Genomic DNA, 14,028 nt, shown 5'->3' with positions numbered 1-14,028 from the left:
CCTGAATGGGTGTTTTGTTATATAACCACCCATGAGGCACGGAGTTAAACATTTGCAGTAGTTTGTAACATTCCTAAAGCATTACGTTTGCAGCAAAGTGGATTATCTTGTCTCATTTTTCTCTGATGAACAATCAGCTTCGATCTTGACACATAAATTTATTATGCTTGGGTTAGACAAACTGAGCCTTAATAAGCTGCAGTTAAAAACCTCACTTTGTGTTTGTGGAGAGAAAACTCAGCTCTAAGGTTGCCTGACAGGGGTATGAAAATGAAATCAGGCTTCTCTACCCTCGTCCAGCTCAGGTTGGATGCCTATATACCAAAGATGTGATTTTGTTTTTTATAGGTTTTGCTAGATATTTGATTGCTTTGTTGGAACAGCTCCACAGTATCTGACTGAGCTGACCTCCAGATGTATCTCCTCCGGGGCATTATGTTCTGTTTCACATTATCAGCTGCACGCTCCAAAGGTTAGGTTGTGAGAGCTTGGGTGGGGCTTTTAACTCCTTCTTCCATCCCAGCAATCCTGACATGCCCATTCTCCTGTTCTCCCGTGGTTAATTCTACCCAACAGTGGAAGAAACACAATACAAACTCAGCTTGATTTAGTAATTGCAGTCATGATTTATGTGCAAGGGTGTCACTTCATTGAACATTGATTTGATAGATAATGGAAAGCATGTGCCTGGCTTATTTGGAAAGTTTATTTGACACTACAGATTCTTGAAGGAATGTGCAGAAACTTTTAAATATATGGAACAAACTCACCTGGTGTAAATCAGGTGTCTGAATTGACAAGAGCAGTAATGGGTAAGGCAGTAATTAGTATGCATAACTATTTCAAGGTGAGTAAAGTAATACAGTTCCAGCGCCCGGAGTGTCATTGATTTACGCCAGCTGAGGATATGGCCCGTAGAACTGACAAGATATGGCTATGCCTACTAATTACTGAAGCTGCTAATGTATTTCAGCTGCTACTAACTGGTTTTATGTCACTGGAAAATTACAGAAGGTGCTAGCTCTTGCAGATCAGGCACCTACGTGTTTGTGCAGTTTTTTTGGTTAAATGGCCAGAAAAGTGAGGCTGTGTTTTTGTGGAAACTGTTCTCGGTAACGTTAAACCCTGCTTAACATGCTGATCAGACCTCTCACTAATTTGGGGACCCTCTTTACAGTTTGCACTGTCCTCTTCCGAGATTGAGGCAGGATGAAAAGCTGACTTTTTGGTTAGCCTTCTGGCAGAGTGTGGTGATGCATTTAGGATGCTTTTGATGCTGTTACAATTTCAGGTGGCCACTCAGGGCGAAGCAGCTGGTGAGTACAGAAAACTTCCATACTTGGTATTTGCTGTGGTTTTTAAGTAGCAAGAGCTGAAAATGTGTGGGAAGTGCTTTAAACTCAATGGGCTCAGACAGATTCTAATTTATGTAGAGGGTATTGAGGGTTATACTGCATGCCATATTTTGTCCTGTCAGATTTATGTCTCAGATCACTTCAGTCACAGGTATGTCTTTCCAGGGTTTCAAATCATCACTGAAGGTAAAAGCCCTCACAGACATGAAGACACCAAAGTCCTTCACAGCATGGCCATAGGGTAAATGAGCATTCTTTCCCAGCTTTTGTTTTGTTCAATTCAAGGCCTGTGAGTGTTTTGAAATGCAAGTGGGTTTTTTTATTCCTGGATCAAGTTTCTTTGGAACATCATTGGTAACTCTTGGCATAATTGCCAGTGGGACTTGACCATGCAAGAACATTTAGAAGGATTCTTAAGACTGAGGTCTCTGCCTTGGCTTTACTGCCACTGACACAATAACAGTGAAGCTCCCTCAAAATATTCAGCTCTAACTAATACATTTTTCATATATTGGCGTCCTCAGCATACACAATATTGTGGGAAAATAACTAAATCTTTGTTTTTACTTCCCTGAGAGGAAGGTCCCTTTGTAGTTTTGGGCTGGAAGACAAACAAATGAGTCCAAGACTGTTCACGTTCACAGAGCAACTTTTATTTACATAGTCAGTAACCCCAGAAAATAGATGGTTACAGAAACATGTGGGCAACTCCTTCATCCTCCACTCCCAGTTCAGTGCCAGTGTTTGAAAGCCACATTAACTCTAAAGCTTAGTGTAGTTCATGTGGTAAGAATTAGACAGGAAAATTCCCCTTGCAGAAATAGTTACAAATCTAGCAGTTGCTGTGGTCAAGGCTAAAGTTCCTGTCCACAAGCTAACAACAACAAAAAGTGAACATCTCTGCACCTTCTTGTGACCTGTGCTAGAAAAGTATAAATGGAGAGATGAGCTAATGAGGTGGTGATATTTTCTTGCTTTCATAGTCCAAACCAAAACCTAATTTTAATTGTGACAAGTATCTTTGTGCTAATACTTCTTTTTCTTCCAATTGACAGGCTCTGTTTTGTTATAATGTTAATCCATTTTGACAATACAGACAGGATGTCTTCATAAAAACAGACCTTAACAAGGCTTTCTGTTGACCTTTACCATATAGCTATGTTATTTTCATAATTTACCTTGATTATCCTCACTTCAGCTATGAAGTACTTTAGAAAAAAATTCAACTAAAACCAAATCGGCCAATAAAAAACCATCTGATTTAAGATGCTTCTTGATCCGATGTTTTGAGTTTTAATTTACTAAGTTGGTTGCAGTTTACTTGTCTTAATATTATTCAATACTGCTGTGCATGCTTTTACTAACACAACTGCTAATAAATCATTATGAGAGGAGAAGAAAAAGTATTATTTGGTATTAAGCCAGGCTGCTTTTTTTATCAATTTCTCTATCTTCTTTGGAGTTCTTTAACCACAGGGTTGGCTCTGGCAACACTGAAGTACCTAAACTTTAAATAACAGATCTTGCCCAAGCTATTGCACTTGTCCATTAGATCTCTTACATTTTCCTTATTCTTATATAGAAAAGAAATATATTTAGGCTGGTTCTTCATTGTCTACACTCTGAGTAGTCATTATGCCCATGCAAGAAAAGCACAACACGAAAGGAAAAAAAAATCTGATTGATAGCACAATGGATTTATTTTGAACTCATAGCAATAATTACACAAGGTGATGAGTGATGAAGACTCCAGCTCATTATTGCTAAGAAGCAGATATCTTTTAGCTAATGCTGCACATCACAGGTATAAAGGCCCTGGTTTATTACAGTAATTATTATTAGTCCAGTTGCCAATCCAAAGATCATATTTGATTGTCCCATGTGCAGCACAGTACTAATCTATTTCCCTTCTTCATTCTTCCTCTATGCTTGTATAGACAGGTACATTAATCTGTTCTGCCAAGAGTGATCTTTTTATCTATGCAGAACTAAAATGATTCTCCCCTCTTATCTGCATCTTCCTGTATGCAGACAAACCAAAAATGTTTCCTCACCCCATGTTTTTGTCAGTTCTCTGCTTGGAGGGTGATCAGATCATTTTTAATTGCATACGGAGCAACAACTATCTGACATTTGCGTTTGAGTGACTAAGACCTGAATTTTGTTGACAGTATTAATATGCTCTTCTGTTTAATGTCTATCAATTTTTAGGAGTTTAATCAGATTAACACTTTGCTGAGGACTCCCAGGAATACGTCATTCTGACAATACTAAACGTTTGTCATTCACCAGATAACACCAAGCTAAATTCCTTCACCTGGAAGATACTGTATGCATCACATCCCAGTGTATCCTGGGAAGGAAAGTAGCAGTGCAAATAGACCCAGTGCTTAGCTAAGAAGTTTCAAAAGACAGGATGATGCAAGCAAAAAACATGCTGGCAAGAAAAAAGGGCAGTCCCACTCATCCCCTTCCCTTTCCTCGGGCACTGCTCTTATCTCCTGTCAAACAGACTAAGCACAGTAAAATGGCCAAGTGAATCATCTTCTGGGGGCCTAGTGACCTCACAGGAGGAATTTCACCATCATCTCTTTGGAAGGCATGATCAAGCCTGTAGGGCAACTCCGAAGTAATTTATCTGTGGGAGAAAGAATCTAAACTTATATGATCCTCAGCTTGGCTGGAGGGACAGGTTTTCATGCAAAATTTTCATGAAATTGAAAGCAGCATAAAATTTTCTTTTGACAGTGTTTGGCTGTTTGATTCATTTTTGAGAGTTACCTAGGGCTCTAACTCATAGAGAGAAATGAATGAAGAGGATCTCATCTGCTTGTCAGCCCATGAGTCAGCATGATGAGAAGATGCAAGGTGTGACCCAAGTGCATTTTTGGGTGACATGTTAAAGCAAAGCTCTGACCACCTTGTTCATTAAAGATCCCACTGCAGTAATTATATCTGTAAAGTGTGTTAACTCTGGTAGCCTGGCCAGATGCCAAGCTTAAAAATTATGTTCTCCCATCTTTGTTTCAAGTGGACACTATAGTCTTCATTTCCTCTCTGAAACAGCTCTCTTATTCTAAGCTGCTAAATCCTTCCTGTGTTTCACCACAAAGTTTCAGCACTGTAATAGATTAAACAATCATTATATGGTTTCTGTATCAACTTGTAAAGCAAGGGAGTATTTCAGAAGATGAAAGGCAATACGAAAATGTAAACTACTAATACTTTTGGGCCTGCTCACTGCAATACAAAATTTGGCCAGTGGCAAAAAGTAGTCAGCCGAGAGAGAGTTGAGTGGCTCCATTAACCATTGATGTGCAACATTTCTCCCAGCATGTTTAGTGTCATGAATGCATAAGTTTGACCTAAAAATCAGATCTTTATGTACATTGTGGTACTGGCTCAGCTTTCTTTTTCAAGTCAGATTCTCATCAGATTTATGCTGCAAGCAGTTACAAGTTCTGCTTGAGAGACACTTGTGTTAAGATCAAAAAAAAGGTAGTACTTGGGCTTTTTGTACGTGCTTGGTTGCCTGTGTGGGCTCAATGCAGGAGAGTAATTTCATAAAGGACACAAACAAGCCATCTGTGTTAAAGTTCTCCCCTGTTTGATGCCAATGCTGGGTGTTTAGAGAGAGAACATAATAGAAGGGCACACCTGCAGCAGTATTTCCCCTGGTCGTACCTCCTGAGATTCTCCCTCTACAGGGCTGCACACAAAGAAACAAGGCACAGAACTGTGGTGTGAAGGAATGATCTACAGATGTAGCTGATGCTGAAAATGCAATTTGCATAATATGGTAATGTATGCATTATAGTTCCAACTACATACATGATCAAAGCATCCATTGTAAATGATAATGCAAATTAATTTTAGGCTCATTATTATTAATTGAACCTGAATAGAAATCAGATTCAGTAAAAATAGGATAAAGAAACAAACGGAAACTATGTAGGGAAACAGTCATCAATGCGATTATTCTCCCTCACTCATAGTTAGGCACGTGCTCCTTCTGCCTGTGTTGCTCCTTCTGCCTTCTCTGGTACGATTTCAGATAGAAATTCTCCTTTATTCTGCAGTTCATTCTCTTGGTTTCTCTTCTGATGTTCGTGTCACTCTCTCAGCACACTTTGTTAAATGTATTATTAAGGTCTGCATGGTCTAAGAGGTTGCCATTACCCTAAGCTTTATTCATTCCTTTTCCAAATTAAATCAAGTTTGGGCTTGAATAATGTTGATAGGGACATTTGCGTAAACTAAGTTTGTTACTGCAGTAATGGGGTTGTTTTTGTGAATTAATGGGTCATTTGTTTTTAAAAACAGAACACCAGCATGTTCCTGATGTTCCTGCCCCTTCTAATAACACTGTAATGGTGATCTTTTGTCCTGTTGTAATGGTTTCTTGTTTCTGTGGTGCCTGGAGATAAAAGAAGGCTAAAACTCTAGGATCTAGCCATTATCCAGAACTGAAGTTCCTGTCCTAAAGTGGTTTCATAATCATTTAATCATGTAATGTAATTAAATCCTGATTTTTTGCTAAATATTTAAATCTGGTGAGACTACATTGTTTTTCTAGACAGTACTGGAGTGCGATCTTCAATGATTACAAAATTATTTAGCATTGATAGCTCTCAACTATAAGAAGAGCATGGTTAGCTTCCTGAGAATTAAAGCCACCATTAGGATATGAGCATCTTTTATTTCTCTGTGAATATCTGAACTTCATCAAAAACCTACTTTCAGCATAGGATAATGCATTGGGCAAAGACTGCATGCAGTAGTAGATGCAAAACAATATTAAATTTCTTCCTAAATTGAGGAAGCTAAAGAGGACAGATAAAGTTTGTGATGTCATTCCTAGGAACATTCCTGTCTGTCTCTCCTTAGTAAGATCTTAACAATTTCACTCTGGCATTTTAAAGGAAATGCCATTTTAAGTAATAACTAATTTTATTCATTTCCTTACTGTTATTGTTATTTTCTTTATTACAGATCTTGAGATTTATTTACATGTGGCACTGTAAGAAATGTTAATGAAACAGTATTTTTTTTTTTTTACAGTTTATACTATATTGATATTTATAACTGTAATGACACTGTGCAGAACTTATTATCTTTATATTACTGGATGTATTAGTTAATACCCAATCACTTTCCTAAAATAATTTTTGGGAAATGTGTCGAACAGGTATTTATATCACAGTGGCTACCTCTGAACCAATAGGGTCAATATAAATATAATATATTATATATATTTTTTATATCTAGAGTGTGTGTGTATATACATATGTATATATAATGTATATATACTTTGATCCAATATTGCCTTCATCACCTACAGAGAGCAGAGGTAGAGTGACAGCTGGAAGGCTAAAGGGAGATATTTTGTCCCTGTCCCTTGATGTCTCTTCACACTTTTACCCTGTTGTATTTCAGATGTTCTCACCCTGTTTCCCTCAAGAGAGATACACGCAAGGAAAAGCTGAAATACTTTTCCCATTGTCCAACACACAAAACATTTTTGCTGGGGAAGTCCTGGTTACCAAATGTGTCTTCAGAATGTGCAGATACTAACAGTAGTAGAGCATGCCCAGAAGATTGGCTTTGTCACCTTTATTTATGATAAATGACATTTTACTTCATGTGCACTCACTGAAATCAGCAGGGCTCAAAGCAGAGTATGCAGATATTGATTTAGAATCCTGGAACAGAATCTCTCACTCTTCCCAAATTCTACATTTTTCAGAAATGCTGGTCACCATTTTAACATCTCTAAAACTGGATATTGCAGGTGTCTCACACTGACAGCTGCAATTTTACTGTGCAGCACAGGGTGTCCACTCTCATTACGTTTCAAGACGCAGGAAATGCAACTCAATATCTGAATGCATAAGAAGGAAGGAGCCTTTTAGAGTTCAAGGTAAGTGCATTATTTTTTAAGTTTCTGGAGGAGGAGAGAGCATTTAATGGATCCTTTACTTAATTTTGAAACTTGCTTTTCATTTTTAATGTTTCCTACAGGATTCAAGAAATGTGTTGACACCAGTACATGCTGGTATATAAAAAATCAATTACAGACTTTTATACTTACATGTGCTGGCTTCCCATCCCCCAAAAGCCCACAGTAAGGAGGTTCACAAATGGGAAATGAAGAACTGCCAGGCACTTGGATACTTATTGTGAAGATTGACTGAAGAGAAGAATGCAAAACACAAGGTGCTGCATAGAAACCTTTGAATCAGAACAGGTGGGTAACTACACAAATGATAAACAAAATAATATGGGTGTATTCATACCTTCACTCAAAATTAGTCTATTGCATTGTTTCCTGAGGCCATAATTTGTGTCAGATGTTCACCAGGATTCAAAATCTGACAAAATATTCATGTAGGCAACAGGAAACTCCCAAGGTATTAACCCAGGGTTTCTAAAAGTCCTACTGGAGAAGTTGTATCTTCCTAAATGGTAAGGCATAAGGCAATTCCTGATCAAGAGCAAGGAGGAGATTTTTCCCCAAGAATGTATGTTTATTCCTTCCTTAGTTCCTTTATACTTTCTCTAAACTTCTGCTTACTAAAGGTAGGTTGCTGGAAATCATGGACTCCTGCGGTCTGATCCAACATGGTGATTCCTATAGATCTAATCAGGATGGATATTCAATAAATAAACGAGTCTTCTTGTGACATGCAAAAGGAGGAAAGGGACAAAGCATTCCAGGTCAAGGTCAGAAAGTCCCTATGAGCTCTATTCTAGATTACTCACCGTATTTTCTATTTTTGCATGGCTTTCTCCTCCAGACTTCGACTTGCCTGATGCCTTTCTGTTTCATGGGATTTTTTCCAGATATTGACAATAGGTGTTTTGCCTTGGATGACAAGCTTGACAAACTGTAAAGTCATGTCCTACATGTTCTGGCATGCTCTCATATCCTGGTATGATCTCATTTTCAGGAATGTGATTGTGATTTCTAGCATTACAAGCTGAAATCAGGATTTGGTTATATCTGCCATATATACCATGTAACATACTGTCTCTCTCTGAATTTCAGCTCATGCCAATACATCTTCATAGCCAATGCTGGGAAACATCACCAATTACTGTGGCTGTTTTCAGAGCACAAGAACAGAATATTTAATTTTACCAGCCTCTAAGGACAGCAAAACTGAATTTGAACTCTAGTTAAAGTTTTGCAGATTACTCCTGACCTCTCTGGGACAAAGAGATGAAGGTCACTGGAGTCATGACTTTTTTCACATTCTGCTTGTCTTTGTCATTCTCCTAATAATGCAGAGGACTAGAAACAAGAGCTGGGTGGTGTTTTTTTCCTCCTGCCTGGAAATCTATTTAGATTAGTCACCAGGTTTTCCAGTCTACGGTCATTGAAGGTCATTTGGTTTATAGCTGAAATTCTCAATTGGAACCTCATCTTGTAATCAGAACTTAAAACCCAAGCAAGGTTTTGTATCTCCTCTGAAAGGGTAGGTTGTTGTATGATTAGCTTCAGAATGTTAAATGGACTGTCTGTGTAATGATGGGTAATTTTGGGGGGCTTAAATTGCTGACGAGAAGACCCGTCTTGAATAATAATACCAGGCTATTTTATAAAGAACAGTATTCTAGGCCTCTCCTAAATGCTAATTCTATTACACATTAACATTTCCTTTGCTGTAAAATGGCAAAAGGCAAGCCAGCAAGATGTAAAAATCTTGCAAAGTGCATTTTCACTTATAGACTGCTCCTAAGAGCAGGCTGTTTCCTGAAAACGTCCCTTAAATAAGCATCCACTTACAGTGGTCATCATCATACAGTCAGCATCTGCTAATAGCTGTTCCACAGCCTCGGCAAACACAGAGTATTTGTTGTAATCTACAGAGTGATGGAAATACCTGTGTAATTTTTGCACTGTTTTGGTTTTTTTTTTTAAACTATTCTTGGCCCTAAGTATAAAGCATCAGTCACACAGTGTAGATGTACTCCTAGGGGCTGTTCATAAAGCCTGGTGTCCTGTATATTTTCTGGTTCTCTACGACTATTGGTGAGACTCTGAAAGCCCTTTTTAATTTTTTGTTGATTGATTGATTATTTTAATGTCTCTTTGGTCCATGTGCAACTCAAACACAAATATTTACATGTGTGCATGTATATATAAAATTAATTAAAACTGAAGGCTTCTTGAAGGAAACAATCCACCCCTGCCATGATATTGTTATTGGGGATAGTATATTTAGCTTTGTTAGGGGAAACAAATTTTTGGCCAACATCTCCTGATGTACAAGTTGACCTTTGATTTCTTCATTTTTATTACACTTTAGGTTCCCAGTTTCAGAGGCTAACCCAGCACCCATATGGATGGCTTTAGCATGTTCCACCTCTCTTTTTGCCCCAGTTGCTGCCTCCCTTTCTGTGTTTCCACACAGTTGACGTCCACGCAGCTGCTTCGATACAAGCAGGAGGTTATCTTGCACAGGGATGGGTGTCAGGGACAGCTTGAGGAGTGTCTCCAGTTGGATATTGTCCCACAGTCCCCCAGCATCACCACCGTGACGTGTGATGTCAGCTCATTGCTTGTTCCAGCAGGCATTATTGTCACTCTTACTGGCAAGCTGGGCATTTCCAGAACATCTCTGTGGGCAGATGGTGCCATCCCCAACTTGGCTCCATTTGTAAGGAGTCTGAATCACCCTTTGGACACGCCTTCTTGATTCTTCTCTGGGCTTGCAGGAGCTGACATCACCCAGGTCTTAATCTCTTCTCCAGAAGCACCAAACTCTAATGCCAGATTACCTTTCTCCTTTATCTTCTTCAGCCACTCCCCAAACAGAACTCCTTTTAAGTGATTACTTTTATATATTCACTTTACATGGATTTTAAAAAGTTCCATGGATTTCCAAATAGTTCACTCCAATAGATTCCAGCTCAGCAACTCCACCAGCTTCCCAGAGGTTGCAGATACAACAAACATGAATATACCCCTACTCTCCATGGTTTTTAAAATACTGGGTTCCAAATTATGCTGCTGTTGCTTCACATCTCTCTGATGCCAAGATGATGGAAAACTGCTGTAACAGAATAACTGAAAAAAACCCCCAGCCACATAATGAATCAATACCACTCAGAGCTATCTGATTTTTACAGTTGTCATTAGCCAAACTAGGCCCTGACTACTTTGGAGAACAAAAAGCAGAAACGTTTTTAAACAGTTTTCTTTTACTCAAATTCATTTCATGAGTCAGATACATCCCAAGGATCTGGGCCTACATTTCTAAATTTGCTGAGGCCAGGCTGACTTTTCCAGCTAGCTTCCTTTCTCCACAGCTGAGATCTCAGAAGAAATAAAAATCAGTGTAACTCATGTTAAAAGGGCACCTTTTAACTCTATGTACCCAGCCCCATCAGCCTCCTGCCTCTCTCAGGCTGGCAACCAAATACCAGCATGTTGGAGAATGCATTTACTTTTTGATGAAGTACAGACCTTAAAAAGCTAAGCTGGATACAAAGTTCATGACAGACAGCAAGGGCTTTTGCAGACAGAAAAGTGCAGCTGCAAAAAGAGCCTGCTCACAATGAATTGCAGGAAGGCCATGGTTTGAGATATTTTACTTCTTAATAGCGTAGGGTGGGAGTCTCCTGGATGTATGTGGACACCACACTGGCTCCAGGGGTCATGTCTCCAGCAATAGTGTAGGTGGCTGTGGGCTCCCTTCTAGCACACGATTTAGTTGATGTTCCTGAACCTAATGAATTTTGGCGGCAGGAATGATAATAGCAGACAATTGTTTGTCTCCAGTTGCTAAATTTTGTTAGAGAGTTAAAATAAACCTGTCTGTTTGACTAGTCTCATGTGCAACAAAACAAAAATAAGCCTTCACAAAGAATCATTTTCAAGCGCCATTTTACTTTTTGTCTTAGGCTTGCAAATGCCTTTCATGTTTTCTGATATGTCAGATATCATAATGCAAAATAAATAACCAAGTGAAACACACAGACATATTCTCTGGGTGGCTTGTGATGTAGAAAAAAGAGCCTTCTGCTGCTTCCCTTACCTCCTTCCTGGTCTTTCTTTTTTTTCTTTCTAAGGCTTGCAATAGATGCCTCTTTGTAGCATGTACATGAAACTGATGTTATTTTAATACTGTACTGTTTCACAGCATTTTGGAGCCCAGTCACAGCTCAGGACCCCCTGTGAGTTAGACATCGTGCAGACAGAACGAAGTCAGCCCTGGCTCTGAGGAGAGCCCATCTCACACTGCACCTCCCATGGCCACAGGAGACTCACATTGTAAATGCTGATGCATTCAACACATCTGCCCCACATGCAGATCGTGGAGACAGTGACATTGCCTGAGATGCTGGGGGGTTTGCAGCAATGCCTATTGGTTGCTAAATATATCATTCAAATTGAGCCACTTTTTAAAAAAAGCTTAAACCTGGAGTTTGCCATGCAAATTCAGCTTTGGAGGAACATGGGACTGGAGCAGGACTTGGTAGGTCAAATATTTAAAAGTCCTCCAGTCATGTAGGAACTCAGAGCCTCAATTTCAGAAGTGAAATTGGAATTTAATTTCTAGGAACAAAGAACTTAGGACATTTTTGCAAGGAGGGATAGGCTCCCATTTCACTTTTCAAAATATTACTCCTTCTGTTTAAAAAATACCCTCCCACATACAGTCCCATCCCTGACACTCCAGAACAGACAGAAAACAGCAATAACTCTCTGCTGATTAGACCAGCACAGTACCTGCCCACTAACAACAGCCAGACAAGAAAAATCCCTGTTATGGTCCTGCAACAGGACCTTTCTTCCTTTGTCAGTAAGTGAATCACAAGTACATTTTACTGCAGCCAAATTAAACTCAAAACCAAAATCCTACCCTCCTTTGGTCCCTATCTCTTTCACTGTAGCTTGACTTTACATTGAAGCCATCAAATAAAACTTCAAAATGGCATAGGACCAATGACTTACTATTTAGCATCAGCTTGCACTTTTCCATAAAAGCAAACCTGCTTCTGCTAGAAATAGCTACAGGCATTTGACTCATTAAATTTTTGTTTGAATGATTTTTTTTTATCAAAATAAAATGTTATTTCTAAGTTATACCCCACCCCCCCCCCCCAAAAAAAATCTATTCAAGCTCTCAAGCTCTTCCCAAAAACAAAGCAGACTTTCTATCTTTTAGAGTGGGGATCATAGCTAAAGGCTGTTATTTCTTTTTTTCTATGAAGTTATTTGGGCAATTAAATATATTTGGAAATGGTTTTTTTTTTCTCCTAGAAAACTAATAATTGTGTCCCTCAAAATAATAGTAACAGAGTGGAGTAATTCATTCTAGAAAGATAAATAAAATTGTTCTCTGCCTTACACTTCTTTTGTTTTGACCTGTAGGTCAAAATAGGATAATGTTTCTTGTTAATAGAAACAGCTCTGTAAGGGGAAACATGTTGACAGTAGCTTCAAAACAGTTTCAAACAATGAATGATCCAACATCCTTGCTTAAAATCCCTCACAGAAATCTCTAACTTCCAGGACTGTAACCTTCCAAGGTCTGCTCCCAAGGCTGGTCTCCATGCCCAGCTGATGTTGGATTTGCCCTGGTCTTCACTGCTGGACTGTGCCCCCTGTTCTGTAGGTGATGCTGTCCAGGGAGATTCCTGGCACCAGTAAAACACCCCTGAGCTGCTGCATGTTATGTTTTTCAAAATTATCTGCTGGTTCATTAAAACACAGTGAAAAATTCTGTACTTTCAAAAAGTCAATGGGGGCAGCTGCAGGGGCATGATTTCTCTTGGACAGAGTAAAACCACTGGGACCCTGGCCCATATCTAGACTTTTAAACAGTAAAAAAAGAGCAACATTTTGCTGATTTCTTGCAGCTGAGGGACTTTCTGTAGATTTTTGGAGGGGCTCAAACTACTCTTACTAAATACTTGTCACATTGATAGACACAGGTTATGCTCTGCATCGTGGGATCGGTCGGTGTTTTGCCACTAACTGGAATATTTCACATATGATAAAAGTTGAAGCCACGGAGAATCCTGCTGCATGAGAAGCATATCATGGTGGCCAGAGCTGGGAGAAATTTGGCTTAGCTCCCTTGACTGCATAAATGTAAAGTCCACTTACACCAGCTGTGTGTCTGGCCTTAGAATTTGATTTATCGTTCGATCCCTTAGCCGAGGTCAAAACTATCACGCATGTATCTAACTGAATGTGCAGAACAGCTGACATGGAAAGAGAAAATATGTTTAAAAAAAATAATTAAAAGTATTTCAGAAAGCTACAAGATCATTCCTAGCTATTTTTAGAGTGCTCATGACAAATTTCTGATACACTAACCACCTGTGAGGGCAGTGCTAGCTCCTTCCAGTGAGAAGGGCTTCCACTTGGTCTTCATCTTTACAGCCAAAGTTTTCAAGGACATGGCTTGTTGCTTAATTCATTTGATCTTATTGGCTAGCTGTCAACAAAAGTGTCAATCCTGTATTTGTAACGTCATAAACTTCCAAGTATGATGTTGTAAACTGAGGACCATGACTTTGACTTAAGGGCAGGAGCAGATGGCCGAGGCACGCACTTATGAGCTTGTTTTCAGGAATCGAGACCTTGCAATCATAACACTAAAAAGTTACTTCACTGGAAAAGAAGGCAAGAAATCATTTTGCTGAAGTGCCCCTA

The 14,028-nt window shown here is 39.1% G+C and overlaps 1 long non-coding RNA gene across 1 annotated transcript in view; it reads left to right on the top strand.

Annotated features, from left to right (window-relative positions):
* The window catches only part of LOC104689426, a 55,311-nt gene extending 42,869 nt beyond the window's left edge, over positions 1-12,442 (top strand). Inside the window, exons 3-5 of the long non-coding RNA XR_751801.4 lie at positions 7,147-7,275; positions 7,377-7,602; positions 8,404-12,442. This is a non-coding gene — a long non-coding RNA (uncharacterized LOC104689426). The remainder of the gene's footprint in view (positions 1-7,146; positions 7,276-7,376; positions 7,603-8,403) is intronic.
* The last annotated feature ends 1,586 nt before the right edge of the window (positions 12,443-14,028 follow it).

Source organism: Corvus cornix, chromosome 1 (assembly GCF_000738735.6).
Source record: "Corvus cornix cornix isolate S_Up_H32 chromosome 1, ASM73873v5, whole genome shotgun sequence".
NCBI lineage: Eukaryota > Metazoa > Chordata > Aves > Passeriformes > Corvidae > Corvus > Corvus cornix.
Note: the sequence above shows the minus strand (reverse complement) of the source record. Positions and strands in the feature narration are given on the sequence as shown.